This window comes from Trachurus japonicus, chromosome 3, assembly GCF_045865225.1.
Source record: "Trachurus japonicus isolate A0001 chromosome 3, Traja_1.0".
In the NCBI taxonomy this organism is placed as follows: domain Eukaryota; kingdom Metazoa; phylum Chordata; class Actinopteri; order Carangiformes; family Carangidae; genus Trachurus; species Trachurus japonicus.
The window spans coordinates 29238236-29265197 of NC_140909.1; the positions used below are offsets into that span (position 1 = coordinate 29238236).

General features: G+C 43.0%; 1 protein-coding gene across 1 annotated transcript in view; it reads right to left on the minus strand.

Annotated features, from left to right (window-relative positions):
* The window catches only part of large2 (LARGE xylosyl- and glucuronyltransferase 2), a 128660-nt gene that overhangs the window by 51473 nt on the left and 50225 nt on the right, over window positions 1-26962 (minus strand). Inside the window, exon 2 of the mRNA XM_085768983.1 lies at window positions 10508-10615. The gene's annotated coding sequence lies outside the window, so the exon portion shown is untranslated. The remainder of the gene's footprint in view (window positions 1-10507; window positions 10616-26962) is intronic.

A 26962-nucleotide genomic window follows, 5' to 3' on the forward strand; every position in this document is an offset into this window, starting at 1 on the left:
ACGCTCTCCTCCTCCGTGGACGCTCTCCTCCTCTGTGGACATCTCTAATTTCAGATGTCTACATGTTCTACTTTCCCCTCGTTGATGTTGCTGTTTGTCTTGCAGAGGTTAGCGAGGTCTGACAGCCCAACTTTCAAACACACCTCTATTGCTATAAAGACATGATGCAATAAATATGATGATCAGATCAAGTCCAGACACCATCAATATCTTGCTTCAGTCTGAGCGAGTCTTAACACTTCACTCAAGTTTCACAATGCTCATACTGAAATATTTAAACCCGTGTCTCTGCCTGTCTTTTGGCTGCATCGCTTCATCACAAGGAAACATTCAAGACGTTGATTTGTGGATAATTTGATCCACATTCACACTTAATGTTTTTGACATCTTCATCAGAATTTCAAACTAAAGTTCAGTGGGGTTGAGGAACGTCTGGTCCACTGATAAAACATCTGAGGCCTAAAACGTCTGCAGATACACATCTATATTTCCTCCATCTTTAAATGATCAAGGGCCGCATCTATCAAACTTCTTAAAATGACTCCTGAGAACACTGCTAAGAGTTGACTTATGAGTGAAAAAATTCTTTCATGAAAGCTGAACTTAAAAGTTAGTTATAAATTGTCATACTCACACTTTTAGCAAAGTGTACGCCTGAATCTTAGCTGGGTTACGATAGTACAGAATATATTGGGAATGAATCAAAAATAAAAATTTCCTAATCTCTCCAATTCCTTAATTTTTTCCAGTGGCGAGAAATCGAAGCATTGTGACGACCTGTAATTCTTAAGTTAGTAAGTTATTGGTGAGATGTCGTCCCTTGTTAAAAATCTGTGACAAGGATGATGGCCACTCTGTCCAAGCCATACCGTTTGATCAACTGCTTGTGATCAAACAAACCCAGAATGTCCTTCCCCCGGACGTTTTGCGCATGTCTCTCTCACTCCAGTGCCATCCCCTACTGGCAACGTAACCCTAACGACTTACTTAGGACGCCTCTCAAGGTTTCTTAAATATCTGGAGGAGTAGAAGTGTTTCTTAGACTTCAGAAAGTTGATAGCTTTTATTCCTGCCTTTGAGGGTAGGACTTAATTCCACAAATTCTCAGCACTTAAGATGCTTGATAAAACATGAGTCTACAACCAGAAGCCTAGCAACAAAACACAACTAAATATTAAGTTGCTGCTTGTGCCTTAATGTCAATGTCAATCATGTTTGTGAAAGTTTTTTCCATGTTGAAATTTGGCCCTGAAAACTATTTTAAAGTTGACTTTTTAACATTTTAAAGTTTAATTTTGCAACAATGGAATTGAATGAAAATTAAACTTTTTATTGCATTATTTCAATAATTTTCTCGCTGCAGGTTTGGTTTTCTGTTGATGTGAGTGGAAAACCAGATTCATGAGTTATTTTTAACACAAACTTCACTTTGCAGATTAAAAAATGAAAACACCTGAAAGCGTTTTGACAGATTACATCATACAAAAGTTTGAGTAAAACAAAGTCAGGCTAGGACACTTTGACATGATGCGTGCAAACATGCGACACACACACACACACACTGCACCGTTAACCCTCTCTGCAGCGTCTCCCTGTCCCTCGTCTTAATTAGCTGCTCTGTGCAGATCTCTCACTGTCACGGCTGTCACTCGTCAGCGCTAACAGGATCAGACAGCGGCATGACACGCTCTCCATACGACACATACACACCCACTCACACACACTCTGCATAGCACCAGTCTGCACCACGTCCAGCACAACAGGCTGCAGCCATGTGATGTTCAAGACACCCACGGCACCACACTGTTCTCAGAGACACGCCGTGGACAAAGCTGTTGTGATGATTGAAGCAGCTATTCTAGCATAAACCATGACATTCATTTACCAAACCTTTACCGCAGAGGTTGGATCAGATAATAGTTTGTTGTGTGATTCTGAAGGAAAATCACAAGAGATGGATTCAGTTGTTGTTCGAGGTTATGCAGGGTCAGAGTTGATCACAGCTAAACGCTAAAATGCAAATGACTCTTCACGTCTGGTATGATGTGGATGATCGGCCTCAGACTCTGTTCTCACGCTGCAATAGCTCATTGGGCTTCTGCTAATGTGGTGAGTCACATGCTGCTATTTCTGTCCAGGACACATTAACAGTGCAGTGATGGAGGCTCCCTCCTGCTCAGGACACTCACGTCAAAACCACAGCTCCATCAGTCCAGCGTCTACAACAAGGGGGCGCTGTGATCAGGACTTCAAGCCCAGACTCTTGTCAAAAAGACAAAAAGTTTAGGGGAGTTCAGATGTTTGGAGTTGATTTTTCATGCTGACACCTTGAAATCTGCCACAGGTAGGTCATTCAAAGATATAAGATGAGGCCGACTAAGGGGGAGTTTGTTAAATGACAAATACAAAAATGTCCTGTTGGGTTTCGACTGTTGGTAAAAAAGGACTGACACATGATCCTTTTTTCCCAACAGGTGGATCAGTTCAGTTCAGCAGTCAGCCGTAGGACAGGCTTTTATGAAAGACAATATGTGTTGTCAAGGTTTCTTACTGTCTTGTGTAGGGTTGTTCGGTATACCGGTACTAGAGTGGTACCGGGGTACTGACGCATTTAAAACGGTACCATACTGCGCTTAGATGGGACCGGTACTTTCATTTTGCGCCGCCGGCAGCGGTGACGTCGCCGCGTGAAGTCGCCGCATTGTAATTTGAGCCGCGGCGAGCGAGTGAGCGAGTCACAAATGAAGCAAGGTGCTTTTTTTAATTACCGTTACAGCGCCACCTGTCCATGTGCTTGTGTTTATGTGTGTGTGTGTGCGCCGCGTGAGAGAGAGAGACGGGCCGCTACAGACTCGTTAATTAATGCAAACACTGTTTCGTTTCTACCGCGCACCACCACTGGCATGCATGCTCTCTCTCTCTCTCTCTCTCTCTGTGAGTGAGTGAACACAGCGAAGGAGCGCTACGCGGAGGAGGAGGGAGGGGCGGGGGGGGGTCAGAATCAATTTGGTCTACGTGAGGGAAACAATAGGTGTGTGTTTGAGTAAAAACGTTTGTGTTTCATTCTATAAACTACTGAGAACAATTGCTCCCAAAAATTACAACTGGTCAAAATAACAAAAAAAAGATGCAGTGTTTTGAGACCTCAAATAGTAATGCAAAGAAAACAAGTTGATATTCATTTTTAAACAGACCACTAATGTTTTAATTTAGGAAGAGTTCAAATTAATATAGATGGAAATTTAATCCTGCAGCAGCAGTAACTGTTTACTGATTTACTGATTATTTACTGATGCTTATGTTATAGTTCTAAGATTTTCTATTAAAATAAGGCCAATAATGACATTTCTCTTTTTATTTGGAAAAGTACCGAAAGTATCGAAAAGTATCGAAAAACATGTTGGTACCGATACCGGTACCAAAATGTTGGTATCGTGACAACACTAGTCTTGTGCCGTCTTGTTCTGTCCTGTCTTATCTTCTCCCATCCTGTCGCGTGTTGTACTGTCCTGCTCTATACCGTCTTGCCCCATCTGGTCTTCCTCTATCCTGTCCAATCCCGACCTGTCTCATTTTGTCCCATCCTCTCCCATTCTCCCCTGTCCAGTTTTGCCCTGTCCTGGGGAAGCTGAGGAAGCTTCAAGATTTCATTTTCAGATTCTGAGGACTCCTCAGTTCAAATGTTACATACAAGAGGGTGAGAGAGGTGAGAGGGAAAGGGAGGGAGAGAGGGAGAGGGGGCTGTGTGGAGGGAATGAGGTGGAGGTAAATGATTAAGTATAGTTGTGAGTTCATTTCCCCTGTGGAGGCCTGGCTCCATTTCTTCCTGTCCATCAACAGAGATTTATCTCTTTGACAGCGAATGTGGGTGTGTGTGTTTGTGTGCGTGTGAAAGTGTGTGGTGTAGGAGTGGCAGACATCCATTAATAAGAGCTTTTCACTGTTGCACTGTTGGAGTCATGTTGTCTCTCTCGATCTTGGTTCAACGCTTTTCCCTCACTCCATCTTCTCCCCTCGTTTCCCCAACGGTCACAACAAATGTAGCGGAAGAAGCTTCACAGGAGGAGCTCATCATTTACCCACTGTGGGGGGTGGGGGATGGGGAGGCTCTGTGGGAGGGTGGGGCAAGGGGGAGGTGGGGGCCTGAGCTGAAGACAATGCTAACATCTGGAAGAATTTTCTTTTTAAACAAATTGCCTTATTCGGTCTTATTTTCAGTGTCTCTCAGTCATGAGGATGTTTTATTTCTACTAATGGAATCACATGAGATATTAATAATGGAGCTGACTGGACAACACAGTCAGCCAATCAGGAAATCAGGAACTGTTTTATTGGAGCCTTAAAGCTTCATGCAGTATGTGTTTATGGTCTATGTTTATATTCAAGCTCCACACAGTATAAAGGTAGATGTTTATATAAAATTAAGCGTAGCGTTAGTTCTGGCAGGCCATGACGTCAAGCTCTTAATCAGCACAGCGTAACTGTCATCACCTGTGCAGATCAGCTGATGGCTCAGCTAACTCCCTGTGGCTGCTTCCTATTGGGGAATTGCATTCAGAGCGCGCTATTTAAACTGCTCTAGTCCGACGTCCCCTCCCTTGCTGCTGCTGCTTCCTCTGCCGGCTTTTTTGCAAGACGGGCTCCCGCATGAGGGAAGGATCGCCGCTCGTGTTCGTGCTCGCCCTGCTGCTCCCAATGTCGTCGCCCCAGTCCACGATGCGGACCCGTTGCGGCTGGCGGGGTGACGTGTCATGGGGCTTCAGCGAAGCTCTGGAACGGAGGACGCCATCTGCGACGACGGGGGAGGGGGGCTCCTTCTCTCCGTCGGGGCTCTCTCCTGGCAGGCGGGGCGGGGGCGGCGTCACACACAGGTGTTTCATTGATCGATGACGGCTGATTCCGGGGCTGTGGAGTTTCTGTTTGCCAGCGATGCTGCCACGCGGTCGGAGCGTCACACAAGGAACGGTTTGCTTTATTCTTTAATTTGCGCTGGGTTTCGACCTCCATAGCTATAATACAGAATCATATTTTGCATTGAATTATTCACCGACACAGCTCCCTTCGTGGGTTTTGGGGGGTTCTTTGTCTATTTCCTTTTTAAAGGGGCTACATTTATTTCCAACTTAAATAGCCTCCTGACATCTCTTGTTGCTAGAGGGTCAGGGATTTGCCGGCGTGGTCGTTTTGGGGGGTTTTCTTTGCTACTGCGCCTGGCAATAGAGCCATTCTAGATGCTCAAAAAGCCATGAGCCTCTCATTATAAATAATTGATTTAATATTATTATTGTTATTATTATTATTAATAATAATAATAATTATCATTATTAAGAGGTAGCGTGTGGCTTATTCCCTATTAAATTTTATAGGCAAAAAATTTATTCCATCCTAGATAGCTTCCTGGCATCTGGTTCCAGGATTTGCCGGTGTGGCTGTTTTGGGGGGTTTTCTTTGCTGCTGTGCTCCCTGCTTATACCGTTCATGATGGCTCGTGAAGGGCAGGGAGGTGCTCTTCCTGCCTCAGGCTTGGGGGCCCAGAACAGTACCATACTGCCAAATTAAACTGTGCAAGTAAATAAATATTATTTTGACATAGTGGTCCTGACAGAAATACAGTATAAATTAGGGATGCACATTTAGAATTTTTTTTCTGACCGATAACCGACGCTCGTTAACCGATTATTAACCGTTAACCGATAAGATTAAGATGCTTGCGGCGCACGGCAAAAAAAAAAAAATTATCACTCCAATTTCTTTTTTTTTTTTGGCCGTGAAATACACACGTGCACTGCGACAGAGCAGCGCCACATCCACTGTGCTCTGTCTCAGCTGATCGCGTTCATATGGAGCTTAGATCGTCCAATGTAGAACTGTTTTTATACAAAGTGCAACCAAACACCAGGCTGAAGGAGCAGCAGAGCTCCTCTGACAGCTCCTCTGTGGAGCTGCAGGTGAACAGGCTGGAGAGCAGCGACATCCTCATCCTCTTTTTTTTTTTTTTTTTTTTTTCTCAGCGCTGTAGTTACAGGTGATTGACATCTATGTCCGTGTAGGCTACATTTATTGTCTGATCTTCCTTCATGGGGCTGCTATACTGTCAGTCCTCCTGTGTAACTTTTTGCTGCGAAATATGACTGAAGGCACGTGAACTCTGCACGTGTCGACACGCCCCCATGAGTTGACGACATAAGGACCTAATAATAATAAAAAAAATAACCGATAGTATTAATCGGTCAAAGTTCTTGTTATCGGTTAACGGTTAAACGGTTAATCATGTGCATCCCTAGTATAAATGTAGATGTCTATGTGTAGGGCCCTATGATTTCCGCGATCACAGAATCATGGATGGAATTGCGGAATTCGCCAATTAAAACGGAATCTATTTTTAACGGGGAATTTGATATAATTTGACTGAAATGCTGTTTTCGTGTGGGAGAGGAATGTAGGCTATGTCTGGGGAAAAGTGCACAGAGGGAAGCAAACCCAGCTGTCAGGACTTCTGTGACTTTGTGATGTCACTCACAACAAAGCAGTTTGTGACAGCAGCAGCCAATCATCCTGAAGCAAATATGCATCATCTGAAGCCACACATTTGTGTTCATGTGATCACCCTGACACAGACAAACACACACACACACACACACACACACCCTTCCCCACCTCCCACCCCTCAACAGCAACACAAACTAATTAAACACAAAGTCTCCAGCCTGCAGCCTCCCAGCGGCCCAGACGACCCCATCAGCATATCTCACGACCCCTCTGGTGTTCATTATCCACCAGTCAGGGTGGAGGGGGTTGCAGTGGAAGGGTCATAGGTCAGGGGATTAGGTGTGGGAGAATGAGGCATTATGGGTGAGTGCCCTGTGGCCATGTCAGTTCACCTAGGTCTGCAAACCTGTGACAGGGGAGCACATCTTGTGTATGTGTGACTGTGTGCCACCTTGTGAAAGCTCATTACAAGTCTTACAGGTCGTCTACAGCCGCGAGCAAGGCACATCAATCAGTCAGAGACGTCGTATTTCTTGCACAAAGCAGGTGCATGGTGTCCACACACGCATGCAACCACACACACACACAATCATTTCTCTAGCGATTAATAAAATAAGTGTGTCAAGGTGTTGCTGCTGTATCCAGCTGTTCAACACAGACACATCTGCAAAGCAGCTGTTTGGATCAGACACACAAGGTGAAGGTGTTAAGTATATGGATGATGATTTATCTCTGTGCTTCAGGAGATTTGATATAAAACAGGGAGAAGATGTCTGAGGACTTTTTATAAACAGTCCAACAATGTGAAAGATTCTGTCTACTCCAGCAGGAAAAACAACAGAAGAACAAACACTATAGTCTCCTCCATGTTTCCACTGCCAGTCACATGCCCAGCGAACATGATGAGTCATGTAGACCTCCTCAGGTGTGATGGTGGATGGAGCTGGACAGACACAGCCTCTGACACAAAAAACAAACAAAAAAAACTGATCTCCACAGTGTCTAAACCAAAAGAAACCGTGAGCACAAAGCTGGCAGATGAGAATATCCACATTAATTACTTAATCTGAGTTGTTCGACAGCTTGTTTGCTCAGATACTGACTGACTGAGGGTATTAATCTGTAAACCCTTGCACACCGCTATGAGACAGTGAAGGTCAAGATGAACATTTAAACCCGATTGAAATGCTTCAGAGCTGAAGGTGAAACATTCATGTGCTAGATGTGTTCGACAAAATCCACTGCCACGTGTTCAAACCTAATTACATCATGTGTGTCTTGTCCTTTCACCTACTTAGCTAATCAGCGATAACAACTAGATCTGGACAACATCCCTATTGGTTTAGGCTCCTCCTACCCCCTTATCTCTGAGACCTTGGTTATTCTAGCAACGGAGGAGAGAAGTGTCTCCGGCTGTCCACTATATCAGTCATAAAGGTGAACAAACAGTGAAGTCAGTGAAGGCCAGAGGCAGAGTTGGGGTTTGGTATTCATGTTGAAGTCTTTAATATTTACTGTGAGCAAGAGACGTTTGTTCTCTGACTTCAGTGTCTCCTCACTGACGGCAAACAACACACCAGCACCAGGTAGTGCTGGGCCATAAGGCAATCATAATATTAATTTGAGTCGTTATTGCTTCTTATTTTAAGATATTTATATTATGTATGTTTTGAATTATATTTTCACTTTCCTGAGTTAAAATAAAGCAAAAATGGAATCACAGCATCTGCCCATGTATGATGTTTTGGACAGACACAACAGTGACTATGACAACATGTGAGCCAGAGAGAGAGAGAGAGAGAGAGAGAGGATCAGAGGGAGATAATTGATCAGACGAACATCATTAGATAACGATGCCGGCCACAGCACAGCAGGGAGGTGAGGGGGGTAAGTGGTTGAGGGTATTCATATCCTGAAAGCAACATTAAAGCTGCACTGAGAAGTCAGATTGTATACTATACTTATATACTTTAGTATAATACAGTATGTTGTTGGATTAATATTAATGTGGGAGTGTATTTACAACATGTCAGGACACCACCTTCTTTAAAATCTTCATATCACTAGATGGACTCTATTTTCAGGTCTTAATGGCCACTCAATGCACTTAACACTACTCATCACAGTCATACAGCACTTTTCCCTTCGCATATCTCACACACACACACACACACACACACACACACACACACACACACACACACACACACACACACACACACACACACACACACACACACACACACACACACACACACACACACACACACACACAACACACACACACACACAAATAACCTGTGTCATGGACGAGCCAGGAAGCAAACCACCGACCTTCTGATTAGTGGGCGAATCAGAGTTTCTTTCTGGTGGAAACTTTTTGGTTAAACTGAGATCAAGACACCTCCAAAAGATGTCTGCACCACCACTGAGGTAAACACACACACACACACTGACATGCACATGCACACACACACACACACACACACACACCCACACACACACACCAAGCTGATTCAGCCATATTGTGACGGAGCTGACAGCACATTGGTGGATCCTCTCGGGCTGCACAGACTTAAGAGGCCGTTTATTCCCAAAATCTAAATAATCTGCAACAGCCAGAGGAGGAGGGAGAGGACGGATCGCATCATGCTGCTGCTGCTTTTATCTTATCCAGATGAAAACGCCGCTTCACATGCTTCCTTCTTCCTTCTTCTATCACCACAACTGCAAAAACAAAGTCTGGACACATCGGAAATTACTACATATTTTTTATGCAGCCGTCGCTGCTCAGATGACAAGCTGTGAGTCCACGCTGTGTGGAGGGTAACAGGACATCACTACAACACCTGTCAAAAGGTAATCAGAGTACTAATGAGAGTACTTAAATGTTAAAATGAATGAAAATGTTCCCTTCTGTATACTGTACACTACTGTACTGTACACTATAAGTAATTTAGGTGTACTACTGATTTATATCTATATCTTTATATATAGTATATAATATATATAATCTCACTTCAAACAGAACAATACAACCTCAACTATATTATCCCTAAACATCAATATTACTCTTGTTCATGATGTTGCAATTATATCATTCTATTTTTATGACTTTGTTTGTTACTCCTTTTGTACTAATCATTTATTCTTTTTTTTCTATTATTGATGCTTTTTACTGGCTACTTTACTGCGGCAGATTTCCACATCATGGGAGTAATAAAGGAACATCTTCTCTCATCTCTGATGCCCATCCTTGGTCAATACAGTGACTTTACACTAGGCACATACACTGACTTCTTTTAACCTCTTTATACAGAGGCCATTTTTGGCAATTACTGCATTTAACAAGGATTATGAGGAAGTCGACTCGAGTTGTTTTTCAAACAGGAGTCAGACACAGTTTGTCCAGCAGACATCAGACTGATCTGAATCACAGACACCAGTGAATCAGAGGCCTGGAGCAGGTTCACAAAGAAACTGCCTTCACGTGTAAAGCACCGTGTTGCTTATATTTAGTAGATAACAATCTTAAAAAGCCATGAGTGTTGCAATATTGATTTGTCTGTGATATTTTTCTCCTCGGAGCTCGGTCGTCTGAATGAACCTCGGTGCTGCTGCACTCTGAGCAAACATGAATAATTTCCACTGCAGCTTCCAGAGCCACTGAAGCAGAGGAAGAAAAGGATTGCAGAAAAAATGACATTAACATTAACATGATGCTGTAATAATCAGAAGACCTCCGTGTTGTAGTACCGAACTATTTAATGCTGAAGCAGCAGCAGCTTATTCGTCTTCAGATTTCACATCAACACAGATCTAAAAGAATCAGGAAACCAGTCACAAGATACAAATAATAAAACCAGGAGCCTCAGACTGAAACTCAGAACTGCTGTCGTCTTGATACAATGGTTTTCACACACAAACACACACATACAGGTTGAGCTGAGGAGAAAAGCGTGTGACATCTGAAGCAAAAAGAAGAGGAAGGAGAAAAAAAAAAGCATTTGCCCCTCACCAGATTTGCAGATGGAAAATCCAAGTGTGGTGAAAACTGGTGGAGGAGACGAGGAGCTTGCAGCGGCAGTCCACAAATCCGTCAGGAAGCTCCAAGAGGAAATCCACTCTGTGAGGAAACATCAGGCGTGAGACGGCTGATACACAACCTCAGACAGCAGCAGAGACATTAAATATCAATCCATTCAAAACCATTCACAGACGGAGAGGACAGAGAGGTGGAACAGACTAGCTGTCAATCAAACTGCCGCTGTTCCGTTACTGTCGTCGGGAAAGTTTCAGTCTTTTGTCCTAATTTGTGTTTTGTTTTTGTTTGGACTCATCTCTGTCTTTCCCTTCACCTGTCAATCAATCAGACAACAGTGATGATCTGAGTCTTCTGTTTCTACATCACTTCCTGGTCAACAGACACAGGTCAGACATGCACAGAGTATTATATTATCTCTCATACAGATCAAGTCAGCTTTATTGAAACTTCATTTTTAAAGAGTGCTATACTTAAAGTTTTTGTTATTATTGTCATCATCATATTATTAAAGGGATAGTTCACCCAAAATTGAAATTTCACTCATTATCTACTCACCCTCATGTGGACTAAGGGCTGGGAGAAGTTTCAGAGTCCTCCGTCGCTTCTCTGAGTTACAGCGGGGCTCCGTGCAGCACTGCATGTCCATATGACGGTTGAGAACAGAGCTCACTTTTCTTCGTCCAAAAAGACACACCAAAAAACATCCAAATACCTCCATAGTGCTCGTCTGTAATGTCCCTCTTGTATTGAAGCCCCAACATGAGAAATTGTTCCGAAAAAAATTTAATAAGTCTATGTTTTAAGCTCGTTTGTAGCGGAAGCTCCCAGTGTTGCTCTGCCGGAATCTTGCGCGATTTGCGGAGCCGTGAACTGGGTGTCAATGCAAATCACGCGAGATTTGGACGGACCAGGAAGAGCAGTGCTGGGAGCTTCCGCTACAAACAAGCTTAAAACATAGACTTATTCAATTTTTTTCAGAACAATTTCTCATGTCGGGGCTTCAATACAAGAGGGACATTAGAGACGAACACTATGGAGGTATTTGGATGTTTTTTGGTGTGTCTTTTTGGACGAAGAAAAGTGAGCTCCGTTCTCAACCGTCAAATGGACATGCAGTGCTGCACGGAGCCCCGCTGTAACTCAGAGAAGCCACGGAGGACTCTGAAACTTCTCCCAGCCCTTAGTCCACATGAGGGTGAGTAGATAATGAGTGAAATTTCAATTTTGGGTGAACTATCCCTTTAACAGCACTGCACCGGTTGCGCATCCTGTGTGTCTGCCGGTTCCAGTTTTTTTTCCAGTGTGAATATCTGCTGAGAATAAACTGTGTATTTTTGAATTTTGGACAGAAAGTTTTACAAATAGCTGGGTTTTAGAAAAGAGATCGTTGATGTTTTACAGAACAGAAAAATGGTTGACCATGTAAGGAAATCGCTCACAGATTAATCAATGGTTGAAATAACTGTTGCAGCCAGACGAGAAGCCCAGATCAACAGGGATTAATCACTTGTGTGTCACCAACCATAACGGTTCTCATCATGTGGCGAGGGTGAGGGGCAGAGAGGATCTTGGGAGGATGGAAACACAAAATTTAAAAAAATCCGAAAGATGTTGTCTTTATTTTGTTCTCCTTTGTGCTGTTTGAGTCCAGATGGCATCTCCTCTCTGAGGCTAAAGACCACAGAGGGGGGGGGGGGGGGGTGAGGAACAGAATCAGAACCTCCTCCAAACTCTGCCCCAGAGTCCCATCAGAACCAGAGCATGTGACAAACCAGCATCCTACATACCGGCAGTCTAAACTGCATCCACATTAAGGAGGGTGTGTGTGTGTGTGTGCGAGTATGTGCGTGTGCGGTGGGGGATGTTTTTACTGCAGCTGATAGCAGGAGTGCTGCTGTTGTTCGTGTGCTAACGGCCCACTGATGGCTCCAGGAGCTCAGCCAGATTGACTCGTAGTCTGAAACAAAAGCAGCCATTAAAGCTGCTTGATACCACCTGGAGGTGAGGGGGGGGGGGCTGGCTGATTGTGAGTAGTTTCTCTCTGAGTCGACAGTAAACAGACTGATGCTCTTCAGTGAATGCAAAGATAGGAACCAGCTCCTCTGATTTAAAGGATCAGCAGAGTTTGACAGTCAGTACGTTTAGATGAAATTATGGCCTAATCCATCTATAACTGGAAAACTAAAGTGCATGTAAACTGGACAATGCATGTGTGCATGCTTTCCAACAGTAGCAACGGTACAAAGTGTAGCATAGAAGCCAGCTCGAAGCTTGCCCCCCAAAAAAGCAAAAAAGCAAAAAAAAAGAAGAAGTCTAGAAGAGTCTAGCCTGATGCATCAATAGAGTTTCCACAGCGACTTTCAAGAAGATGTCAGTATGATCTGTGCACTCTGCTGAACGACCGCCCACTCTACTGTCATCCTCTACCACAGTTTCATTATGTAGCCAAAAATATTTAAGTGTTTCAAAAACATAAAAACTTGATTTCACTGACAGGCCGTGAGCAGAGATATGAACACAGACCCAGTTTCCCGAGTAGACTTCTTCTGGTGGAAGTTGTGTGGAGATCAGTGGGCTCCTAATCTGCATTAATCATCATAAATTCAAGCAGGACAAAGTGTTGGTGTGACAGCAGTAAACAGAACGAGGCAGATTTTAGGACTGTTCGATTAATCGATTTAAAATCGTAATCGCGATTATTTGCCTAGGACGATGTTAAAAACGTGAAATCCTAAAAATCGATTTTTTACTCTAACTAGGGTAATTACGGTAAGCCCCCATTCATGAATCTGCGCTGTCCTGAATTACCGTAATGACTGCCGCCTCCTTCCTCCCATCACGCTCTCCCACTGCTCTCCCCACACACTGTAAACAAGCATGTCGGCATTCTGCTATGACCAGCGAGGATTTCATTGCCGAAAAGACCAACAGCCCTTTTCCACTACACAGTTACAGCTCTGCTCGGCTCGGCTCGACTCGGCCGTCATATCACAGCGGTACTGTGATATGACAAGGATTTTCTAAGTTACAGCAGAGATCTTCAGCGGGGGCGGGGTCGTCATATAACAGCGGCTACAGCCGTGTCGTCTCGATTACGGACTGCATGGTTTTCCACACAGCAGACATTTAACTCAGGTGACAGAATAACAACAGTTTGTTGGTGTGTTTTTACTGTAAAATGAGCGGTATTGATTCTCGTGATGGACCTATCGGTCGGACGTCGGGCTTGCGACTCTTCCGGTGACAACGCTCTGGCCAATCAGTGGAAGGCAGTCAGTTGACGTCACGTTTTTAGATAGACAGACAGACAGACAGACAGACAGACAGACAGACAGACAGACAGACAGACAGACAGACACACAAAATAGTTTGTCATTTAACAAAAAAATCGTAATCGGAAATCGATTTTTGAGAGAAAGAAAACCGAGATTTTACTTTTGGGCAAAATCGAACAGCCCTAGCAGATTTATACAAGTCTGACTGAAAGTGACAGAGAGCAGAGCTGAGACGTCACAATAAATCCATTTCACACAAAGATTTGTAACAGAAACAACAAAAAAATCTCTCACAGTTTTGTTTTTCTGCCTCATCCAGTCTGACACAACAACAACTGAGGCTGGTTCCAGAGACTGAGAGACAAACCAGGCAAACACTTAAAAACACAAAAAAAAGACTGTGAAGTGACTCAATCACCATCACAAACACAAATGTGAGTCACACTGGACCGAAGCCAATTAGCAGCCTTTGTAGCCACGGAGGACGTAGCAATCAGAGCTTTGATGTGAGACACTCAGTACGTTTACATGACACTTGAAAAAAACGAATTATTGCCTTAATCCGACTATAACTGGATAACTGAAGTGCATGTAAACACCTTAGTCCGACTGAAATCGGAGTTGAGAACTCCGATTAAGACACCCAGATAATGCGATTGGAATTCGATTTTCTCCGTCATGTATACACCTTAGTCGGAGTATAACTGGACAACGCATGTGCGCATGCACCACAACCGTAGAGACGGCACCAAGTGGAGCAGAAAAGCCGCCCGAACCCCGCAAAGTAAAGAAAAAAAACCCAATGTCAGCGCAGATTCAATGCATTTCACACATACACAGCGCAACCAGCCAGATTGTTTTATTAGAGAGAGAGAGAGAGAGAGAGAGGAAAAAAGGAAGCCCGTATCCTATTCTCAGCGCGAATCCGGCCCAGACTGGTGCGTCTGGTCGGGAACTGCAGTTGAGAATTTATTAATAAGCTTACTAAGTTGTTTATATTCAGTTTTATAGGAGGTGACAGAAAAGTCAACAGGACAGGGTGCGTATTAACCCGCTGAAACAACAGGTGACGGCGCATGAGGGGGTGGACCCCGTCAGTTATTCGATTTTCTCAGTTGCATGTATATTGAGACAAGGACAGAAGTCCGACTTGATGCCAAAATCGAATTTTGAGCATAGCTCGATTAAGCTCTGCATGTAAACGTACTGACTGACAGAGAGACAACAGAGGAATCAGCCGTGATCACACTGCAGGTGCAGAGACAGAGACAGAGAGACAGAGAGCTGGGTTTAAATCACTGATGGAGGTTAGGTGCTGGAGTTGTCTTCTGTTATTTTATGGTAAATTAACAGGATGTCAAGAAGTTTGTCACACTAAAAACTTATGAAACACACTCACACATTTTCCTGTTGTTGTTGCTGCCGTAGTTTTTGTTATTAGGGCCACGGGCCATCGCACCGGGCACTGATCCCTACAGCTATGAAATAGCTGCAGGGACCAGTGCCTAGTTAGGGCCACGGGCAATCGCACCGGGCACCGGTCCCAACAGCTATGAAATAGCAAAGCCCGGGCACTACTGTTATTGTGTGGATTTTTTCTTATTATTAGTGTGAATGCTGAAGGCATTCACACTATTGTTATTCACTCAATTTTTATTCTCTTTTTTTATTATTAGTGTGACTGCTGAAAGCAGTGTGACTGCTGAAAGCAGTCACACTATTGTTCTTCTGTTCGGCCATTTTCTTCCGCCTTTTTACGGTTTTAGACTAGTCCTTCATACTTTGTGCGATTTCAACAATTCATATATCAAAACGTGCAAATTAAACTCTAGACAAATTGTTTTCTCCAGTTTTGTAGCCACACTTGTCTTCTGGCTAAAATTCTGGTCAAAAATGCAAAGAGACTTAGATAATAATTTAAAATATTTTTTAAATGCAGCCAGGGAGCTCTCTGCTCTCATTCAGCCCAATGCATTTTTTTCACAGAAATGCCCCCCTTTTCTACCCTGCGACGGCAAGAAAAGTTTTTGCCCTACAAACATTTAATTCACATTGGCTCGCTCAGGAAGGTCTCCTTGCCCCAGTAGTCATGGCCACATTCTGATAAGAGGTACGGTTCTCTTTTTCTGGGCTGTTTTCGGAAGCTGCTCCAAGCTCAAATCTCTCTGCTCTGCTCTGCTCTGTGTGCAGTTGGTCCAGCTGTAGGGGCCAGCTCGTTATCAAAGTCTATAAATAGAACAGGTCAGGTGCAGCCTGGCCGCTCGTTAAGATGTTTTTAAACACAGCCCCACACAGACACATGATAAACCAGACTGACAGAGGATGTCCACGCACAAACACAGGCATCACACTCACACAGACAGACACACACAGACACTCACACACAGTCACACATGCACACATACACAAACACAACACTGTTCCACACAGTAAAATGTAAGCAGTTAAAAGTCACCATGGTAACTTCTGAGGGCAGGCTGCCACACAGGTGTAATCAATCAGATCATTAGGGAGGGAGGAGTTTTGTGGTGCTCAGGGCCGGCCCGTGGCATAGGCCGTATAGGCAAATGCTGAGGGCGCCGTCCATCCAGGGGGCGCCAGCGCCACAAATGGAAAAGAAAAAAAAGTGTAACTTTCACTATTTTTTATAACTAGTTGACTTGGTACTATTATTTCTTAATACAAAAAATAATCCCACGTTAATTTAAATGCAAAGCAATACCTACACTCATGATTTTGGAAACAGTTTGTAGCCACGCTTGTCTTCTTTCTCACAATGCCCTCAAAAATGCACAGAGACTCAGAGAATAATTTAACCTGTTGCCACTCCGACGGGCCGTCGGGGGGGTTTTAATCAGGGAGGTGTCACAGAGGATGTCACCAGTCACTTGAAATAGTCATGCCACATATCGTTGGAAAGCTAAAACTCTTGTGATTAAAGATATGCCGACCATTCCTAAATATAATCATCACAGCAACACTCGAATCAGACTATAAACATGCTAACAAAGTTCGTAAAAAGCCGATATAACTCACGATTTGTGTCAGGGCAGGCTCAGGATCACAGGGTTTCCCCACAAACTTGGTGTCGTTACATTCAGAAAAGTCCAGTAAATCCAATCCAGTAAAGTATTTAGTCCAAAACACACGGTTGTACCGGTAGATAACCTCATCCCGCTGCTGCATCTTATGAAATTACGCATTGTATATCCAGTAAATCCGTTTATTTCTCCTCATAAGTCCGGCGTTTACATGAAAACAATGTTTATTTCACTTTACAAAATGGCGCTGCCCTCTGACCTTTCGAAATTTCAGCTCACTCGACCAATCACAAGCTCCCTCTCTCCGGCTGCCGCCTGCAATAGCGAATGAGTGGCTGTGTCTCATGAGGAACATCCCCTCCGACAGCGCTGAATGGCTTCAGCCAATAGAAACAGATCCCGATGACAACTGTAGCATTGAATAGCCAATGAAATTACGAAACGAACGATGTGCTGCATTCACGGTCCCTGGGAAAAGGCAGCACCGCCATTTTCATGCGTAACTTTGCAAAAGCTGCACTTTGGCGCATGTATTGTTTGTCAATGGCAACTTTAGGAAAACGCCTAGATATACACTTAGAAAAACATGTGTAAAATACTCATTTTTAGCAGGATTGTTATCAAATTTAAACTGGGGCCAGGTAAGGCTTCATGCTGTAGTCCCATTGTGTTTTCCAGCTAAAATTCTCAGCTACACTCATCTTCAGGCATCTGATTGCAACAAAAAAATTCAGGCGAGAATAAAAACATTCTAATTCAGTGTGCTCCCACTTAGATTACTCAATGATAGTAGCACTTATAGTGATTATTTCAGTTTGGGGAAAAACTTCAGAGTGATACCTTTCAAAAGAGACCAAGCCCATCCATATTCTCCAAACAGTTCAAGAACAGCATTCAATTTACTTTGGGTACGCCTTGGATAGGCGAATATTACAGAATTTATAGGAGTGACAAGGGGTTAAAATATTTTTTAAATGCAGCCTGGGTGCTCTCTCTCTGCCATTCAGCCCAATGCAATTTTCTTCATAGCAGAGTAGCAGGAGCTCAACTTTTTAATTCGCTGGAATGGGCATTATACTTTGTTTGATTTCATCAAAAAAACAGTCACAAGTCACAAAAAAGTCCTCTACTTACTTGTTGTGGCTCATTTATACTCTTTTCTTATTTTTTTAAGCATCATTGAAAAATCTCACATTCATGAAAGTCTCAACCCCTCTTCTCTACAACTCCATTGTAGTGTAGTGGTTAAGGTGGCTGCTTGCCAACCTCACGGTCACTGGTTCGAATCCAGGCTGAGCACTCTTGTTATGTGATGTTGAATTCTGCTCCCCTCCCCCACCCTCAATTGGTTACAGGTGTTCGTTAAGAGACGCATTAATTGCTACTACCACCGTTTGCAGCACATCATCACATTACAATGGCAACATGCTTATGTCTGTGCTCTCTGTGACAAAGCGGCAGAGTAAAGGTTTAGTGATCATGAGGTTGTGGGTTCGATTCCTGGTTCAAATCTTGCCTCAACAACAATTATAGTGAATTATTTTCCCAGTCGTCCTCTGTTGACTTCTGATAACTTGCTTCATGTTGAAACTGCTGCTCTCAGCCTGAAATTCACAGAAATTTTCATTGTAAGTCATTCAAGCTTGACTCTCAAGCTTTCTTGGTGTTGACACAGTGTGTTTCCAACAGGTGCAGCTTTGGGCTCGTTAGCTTCAGAGTGAGACAGAGTGCAGCTCATCAACAGACAACAGTCTCTGTAACTGTGTGTATACTGTGGCTTTGAGGCAGAGTGAAAGTCTACTGACCATGAGGTTGTGGGTTCGATTCCTACCTCGGTCAAACATTTGTATGGTTTGCACTGTTTGCTAATTCTGCAACAGTGTTCAGCTGCTTTCAGCATTCACACCATTTCCATTCTTGGAAATGCTTTTTCTAGTTAGTGTGAATGCTGAAGGCATTCACACTATTGTTATTCACTCAATTTTTATTCTCTTTTTTTATTCTTACTACTTTCCTCCTTTTTACGGTCTTTAACTAGTCCTTCATACTTTGTGCGATTTCAACAATTCATATATCAAAACGTGCAGCTTTTTTTGAACTTTATCGGCATTACTTTTTTCTTTTTAACTATTTATACTTTTTAAAATATTTAACTTTTTCTGCAAATTTTTTCCCATAGGAATGCATTGAAAACGTCTTCAAACTTTTAAAATCTTCTTACTACTTTGAACCTCTATCGTCCCGATATGTTTTTGTTTATATTTCAGTCATTTTACGCCGCCCTTGACGACCTGTCAATCAAAAGAACAGCTGTGAAGCGCTTCGAACCCGCAGAATCGTTAGGAGAGAGAGAAGCAGTGAGGAGGCGTTGGGTTGGAGGAGGATGAAGGCGCTTCCGAGGCTGAAAGTTTTGACTCATTTGATGAGGAAGATATTGAAAAAAAGAAGAGAGTTGAGACTTCAGCCTGCTTAGACAGCAGGGCCACAGCTCCAGCTCTGTATACAGACCACTGAGCTCTCAAACCATTTTTTTAACCTCTCAAACAGCACCACAGTGACAACACATGGAGGGTACATTATATAGGTTAAATATTGTACATTTTGTGTTTTTTGTCTGTTTAGTTGATATTTTGTTTGGAGAAAAAAAGCTAATTTCTCATTTAGGGCTACACACATCTCATGAAGTTTGAAATGTAATGTTAAGTCAATATTTAGCTTCTTTTATTTTACATTTGAGACATTTGGTGAAAATAGAATGACAGATAACATTAATGCTCACAAAGCAATTTAACAAAATTTCATTTTAACTTTTCCACACTTACAGTGTTATGTGTTATCTATTAGCCTTTATTCAGACAGTAATATATTCCACTGCTTTTGTGAAGCTAAGACTTATACCCATTTCAAGCATCACAACAGGTTATTCTCATGACTGTAGAGAGACTCATTTTTTTCATGTCTTCACCCAGGATTTACTCAATGAAATTTTACTGATTGTTGTGCAAGTTGTGTATCTCGGGGTCAGAGGGGGCATACAGATACACTGCTACATGTACGTTATCATTATAATCATTATTGATCATTGTTGGGGGGGAGTAATCTCGCCTAGGGCACCAAAATGGCTAGAGCCGGGCCTGGTGGCGCTTATCAACAGTTTTACTTTCTGCACATGTACACGCAGACAGAGAGACCGTCAGACTCACACACCCAGACACACACACACACACACACACACAGGTTTTCAGCTCAAATTCATCACCCTCTCAATTATTTTATACTTTTGATGTAAACATCTCCAACAATTTATATTTTTCTCATGAATTTAAGTTCAGACGTTTAGTCTTTCCAACTCTATTAATAGTAGTACAATTACAGGTGGAGCCTGGGACATAGGATGCAGCTTTTAACATGTGTCCTATCTATCTATCTATCTATCTATCTATCTATCTATCTATCTATCTATCTATCTATCTATCTATCTATCTATCTATCTATCTATCTATCTATCTATCTATCTATCTATCTATCTATCTATCTATCTATCTATCTATCTATCTATCTCCCTATTTTTTAACCCCTCTGTCTCCTTTCTTTCTTTCTTTCTTTCTTTCTTTCTTTCTTTCTTTCTTTCTTTCTTTCTTTCTTTCTTTCTTTCTTTCTTTCTTTCTTTCTTTCTTCTACTCCTTCATTTGTATTTTATGTAACTTTTTCTATCCTTCCCTCTCTATCCATCCATCCATCTACCTCTTTCTATCTATCATCCCCCTCTCTCTTTTTCTTCTTTCTTTCTTTCTTTCTTTCTTTCTTTCTTTCACTCCATTTCTGTCTTTTTACTTCTTTGTTTGTTCGATTGTTTCTTTCTTTCTTTCTATTCCATTTCTCTTCCTTTGTTTTTACTCCATTTCTTTCTTTCTTTCTTTCTTTCACTCCATTTCTGTCTTTTTACTTCTTTGTTTGTTTGATTGTTTCTTTCTTTCTACTCCTTTTCTCTTCCTTTGTTTTTACTCCATTTCTTTCTTTTTTTCTTTCTTTCTTTCACTCAATTTCTGTCTTTTTACTTCTTTGTTTGTTTGATTGTTTCTTTCTTTCTTTCTTTCTGTCCTTTTCTTTTTTCTCTCTTGTTTCAATCTTTCTTTCTTTCAACAATTTCTTCAGCTCATTCAGCATTGCTTTCAGCATTCACACCATTTCCATTCTTGGAAATGTTTTTTCTAGTTAGGGCCACGGGCAATCGCACCGGGCACTGATCCCTACAGCTATGAAATAGCTGCAGGGACCAGTGCCCGGTGCCCGGGCGACAAAAGTCTACTGCTCAGGCATACTTTCACCTAGAGACTCCATTTAAACTTTAAACAGTAGACACAAGTCTTGTGTATTGTCGTATTACTCCACGTTTTGATAGGTCATATAGTTTTTGATCAATCCCTGATCAATGACCATGATCATTTTTGGAGAAATTATGAGTTTATAATGGGTGTGTATTGCATAGAATGTTCGTGTCAGAGTGCGTGACATCATCAGTTAGAGTGGGAGAGAGTGAAGAAACATTCTGTATTTTTTCTGGATAAACTGTGAGCACGGCCACAATTTACACTCTACAGACATAATTTTTTCAGAATTTGTAAGACAAACTTGTTATCTCTCATGTCATGTGCTCAAAATATCAGAGAGACTTACAGAACTTACAGAATCAGCCTCTGAGTGCGGCCACGTCTGTCCCTGCTCCTCATTGAGTCCAATACCAATATTTTCTGAGAGGAGCAGAACGGCCTAATGTTTTAAAACTGCCAGCGTCGCCAAAATATTTACTGTAGAAACACCAAATCGTACCGAAATTTTCAGTAAGTCCTTAGAGCAACGTTGATCTGTGTTTTGTTCTGATAGGAGTTACCGTTTTGTCATGCTGAGCCTAATTGTGAGACCGGTTTAGAGGCAGAAAATGGCTCTTTTTCTCCACGTTTCTGTCTGCCTCAGCCTGCGGGGGCCCCTATCGCCGTGGTAACCTCTTTGATCCTCAGGCCAGAGCTCGTTAACTTCATAAACAATCCACCTGGCGCTCGTTTAAATGTTTATAAACACAGACACAGCTAAATCAGACTGACACAGGATGCAGCTACTAACTAACTACAACACACACACAGACTCTAGAGCCAGCTTCATGTGATTACAGTTACACACACACACACACACACACACACACACACACACACACACACACACACACACACACACACACACACACACACACACACACACACACACACACACACACACACACACACACACACACACACACACACACACACACAGTTAACCTAATGTGGTTACAGCTCCTCCATATCAGTGCTTATAGAAAGATGATCATGTCTGTCTGATCAGCTCTGTCTTGACCTTAAGATCGTGGGTTTGATTCCCATGTTGACAGAGATGGCACAACCCGCAGTAGCTCCCGTGGCCCATTCAAAATTTCCCGAGAGGAAATTTTCTAGTTTTCTTTCTTCATCTTCCGGCCAGATTTCGGTTCGCTACTAGTCCTGCAACTCTTCGAGTTGCAGGCCAAATTATATATCAAAACGTGCGTCTTGATTGGGATCGGTGTGCTATTACTTTTCTCAACAGTGTACGAATTTTTCGTGACGTAAGTCGCGAAAAACTGCGCAAAATTTTGCATTGAAGTCAATGGGACGGGCGGAAAAAAAAGAGCGAAAAAGACCAATCATTGGAGTTTAACAAACGTCTACTGCTCAGGCATACTTTCACCTAGAGACTCCATTTAAACTTTAAACAGTAGACACAAGTCTTGTGTATTGGTGTATTACTCCACGTTTTGATAGGTCATATAGTTTTTGATCAATCCCTGATCAATGACCATGATCATTTTTGGAGAAATTATGAGATTATAATGGTTGTGTATTGCACGGAATGTTCGTGTCAGAGTGCGTGACATCATCGGTTAGAGTGGGAGAGATGCCAGAAAAACTCCAGATTTTTTCTCTTTCCACACCCGGCCCGGCCACAATTTCATCGGTTAGAGTGGGAGAGATGCCAGAAAAACTCCAGATTTTTTCTCTTTCCACACCCGGCCCGGCCACAATTTACACTCTACACACATAATTTTTTCAGAATTTGTAAGACAAACTTGTTATCTCTCATGTCATGTGCTCAAAATATCAGAGAGACTTACAGAATTTACAGAATAAGCCTCTGTGTGCGGCCACGTCTGTCTCTGCTCCTCATTGACTCCAATACAAATATTTTCTGAGAGAAGCAGAACGGACCGATGTTTTAAAACTGCCAGCGTCTCCAAAATATTTACTGTAGAAACACCAAATCGTACCAAATTTTTCAGAAAGTCCTTAGAGCAACGTGATCTGTGTTTTGTTCTGATAGGAGTTACCGTTTTGTCACAGTAAGCCTAAATGTGAGACCGGTGCAGAGGCAGAAAATCACTCTTTTTCTCCACGTTTCTGTCTGCCTCAGCCTGCGGGGGCCCCTATCGCCGTGGTAACCTCTGTGATCCTCAGTCCAGAGCTCGTTAACTTCATAAACAATCCACCTGGCGCTCGTTTAAATGTTTATAAACACAGACACAGCTAAATCAGACTGACACAGGATGCAGCTCATAACATGTGTCAAGTCAGTCACACACACACAGACTCTAGAGCCAGCTTCATGTGATTACAGTTACACACACACATCAAAACACACAGGTAACATACAAATACGCTCCTCTCCCACACTCTAACACACACAGGTAACTTCATGTGATTTCTCTCACACACACACACACACACACACGCACACACGCACGCACACACGCACGCACGCACGCACGCACGCACGCACACACACACACACACACACACTTAACCTAATGTGATTACAGCTCCTCCATATCAGTGCTTATAGAAAGATGATCATGTGTCTGTCTGATCAGCTCTGTCTTGACCTTAAGATCGTGGGTTTGATTCCCATGTTGACAGAGATGGCAAAACCAGCAGTAGCCCCGTGGGCCTTTCAAAATTTGCCGAGAGGAAATTTTCTAGTTGTTGCTGTTCTTTTTTTGTTGTTGTTGTTGTTCCACTGCTTCTCCTCAGAAGTGTTTCTAAAATTTTCACCGCAAGTTTACTTCACGGCTACAAAAACACAAAAAGCTGGGCGTGTGACTCTTCCATTTAAACACACAGAGTTCAGTTGGGGTGGAACCCAAAACTCCAAAATGTCAAAAACCAGGAATCCATTTGAAAAGTGGTGTGTAAAGGGCTGACATTTTGAAATTGAAATGAGAGATCAATAAAAAAACACAGTCCAGGCGTCCCATGTCTGTCCTCTCAGGGCCTCCAGAGTCCAGTCCAGTCCTGTCTCTGTCTAGGACAAATATCTCTGCCTCATTGAGTCATTGTTCTGAGCTGTGGTTGCTTCACTCCCTCACACAGACAAACGGACTGAACCTGCAAGCAATTGCAGGGTTGCTGAAATATTCCCTGCGTGTTGAGTAGGGCCCGACCGATTTATCGGCGAGCCGATTAAATCGGCCGATTATAGCCCGTTTGAGAATAATCGGTAATCGGCCAAAACTCGCCGATGATCGCCGATATTTTCAGAAATAAAATGCAGGGAATAAGACTTGGTTTTACTTTGAAAATGTTCCCCCATTTGAAAATGTTCCCCCATTTGAAAAGATCCCCCGACATTAGGTTATTTATCCTGTAGAGGGCGCATCCAACTGCATCCACTAACCACCTCACAGCACAGCAGAGTGACTGATCTGCAGCAGGACACGCTCCGCCATAGCCTTGTCACTCACACACATCACACAGCTTATTAACAACTTGATTAACTGTTAACTGTCTCAAAACCAGTGTTGCTGCTGCCTTTTTTTCCCCTTTTTTTTACACCGCGGTCGGGTTGTGAATTAATTAATTAATGCTCGTGACTCCGGCCGTGTTGGGTCCGAGATTCAACAAGCCGGTCGGGTTTTACAGTTATTACCGGCAGTACAGTAGCTACGCCCGTTTATCAATAAACACAGTGGATGAGGAGGGTGAGTGACTGAGCTCAGGCTGTGTGGGGGGCGGGGGGGGGCGGCGGTGCGGGTCTCTGACTGCAGCGGGACAATCATGTCTCTGCTCCGTGACACACTGAGCGCTGTGGGACCGGGGCTCGCGGCAGCACCCGCTAACAGCGGTGATACATGCTTCCACTTCGAGTTCAACAAACCAGAAACGTCTGGAACAACACTGGAAAAAGTCGCTTTTCAAAAAAAAAAAAAGAGAGCGAGAGAGAGAGAGAGAGAGAGAGAGACCGCCGTGCCGTGTAAAAACAACAACAACAACAAAAAAGTGTCACGTGTCATGACTTCCTGTATCTGGCCCTTCAAAATAAAAGCCCTATAGCCTTTCACAGTTCAGTCATATTGATTTTGACTTAATTTTGACAAGACAGTACTCCAAATGTTGTTGTTTTTTCCTGCAACCAATTGACCAATGAAAATTTGGCAGCCCTAATTTATATATTATATAATATATGTAGATATATTACTTAAATTAATAAAATTGTAAAACTTTATAAAAAAAAAAAAAAAATCGGCCGATTAATCGGTTATCGGATTTTTTTCCCCCTAATAATCGGCATCGGCATCGGCCCCAAAAAATCCATATCGGTCGGGCCCTAGTGTTGAGTTTGAGTGCCAGAGGCTCCGGTGTGCAGTCGCTGCTGCTGGGTGAGAAACTGAGGGAGGAGCTGAGACAAGACAGAATTTAGGCACGTTTCCACTGCAGGAACTTGGGGATAATTTTCCGGGGTCAGAGCCTCCACTGCAGGAACCTCCCCCACAGGGCCGCTTACAGGAACTTTTACAGGGGCCAACGGAGTCCCTGCCTGGGGGTAGGTACTCGGATCGGCCCTGAAGAAGTCCTGGCGGGGCTTGAGATTTTGTGCTGATTGGTCAGACTCAAAGCAGGATCATGTGACGCTAAGAGAAAGCCCCAAAATAAGATGCATTTTACAACCCAACGTTACTAAAAAGGGAAAAACGGCCGGAAAAAAGAGAACTCAGTAAAAGACGAGAGTAGCAGTAGGCCTGGTAAAAAAAAAAAAGAGTGGTAAATAGGCGATCGCGGGATGACGTGACGATCGAGACGGCATTTTCTTTTTAAAGAAAGCGTCTATACTGACAGAAAAAACAACAACAACAAGAGCAATAAAATAAAAAAAATCGCTGCACAACAACCACGCAATCGAAACTGTTGCATGTGGCCATCAGAGCGCGGTGCGTCCTGTCTGCAGTGGAGACACGGCCACTGAGAGGACGGTTCTTGTAGAAGTTCCTACCCCCTCTCTTTACCAGGAACTCCTGCAGTGGAAACACGGCTTTTGGGAGGTGGTTGTGGCTGGAGGTGGGGGAACGAGGAGGGTTAAAAGCTTCACTTCTGCTGCTGCTGCTGTTTGGCACAAAGCAGCAAAACAGGAAACAGAGGTGAGTCTTCTTTTGTTTATGGCTAAAAGATTAACACTGTGGCCAATTTAAACTGATTTTCACTGGAGTCAGAAATTTTCCAGATCTGAAAATGTTTCCGCAGAGAGAAACAGTGGCTGATTATTATATCTCCTCATTTGTATTTGGTTTATTTTGCATTATTTTACCTTACAAATGCATTTTTACTTTTCATACTCACATCACAGCAAATATAAATCAGTGGCTGAAATGTTTAAATTAATCTAAAAGCCAAATCTAATTATGCCAAATAGATAAAAATTCTGAACAACCAGTTCTCTCTCTCTCTCTCTCTCTCACACACACACACACACACACACACACACACACACACACACACACACACACACACACACACACACACACACACACACACACACACACACACACACACACACACACACACACACACACACACACACACCACACACACACACACACACACACACACACACACACACACACACACAGAGATCCCCACTCTGCATGCACGATTAACCCATCGACTCGCTCTCTGCTGCTGCTTCAGTTACTGGTGGAGCTGGCAAAGAGTTTTGGAGCGAGCACTGGAGAATAATGAGGTTATCACAGCTCCGCTCCATGCTTCATTACACCC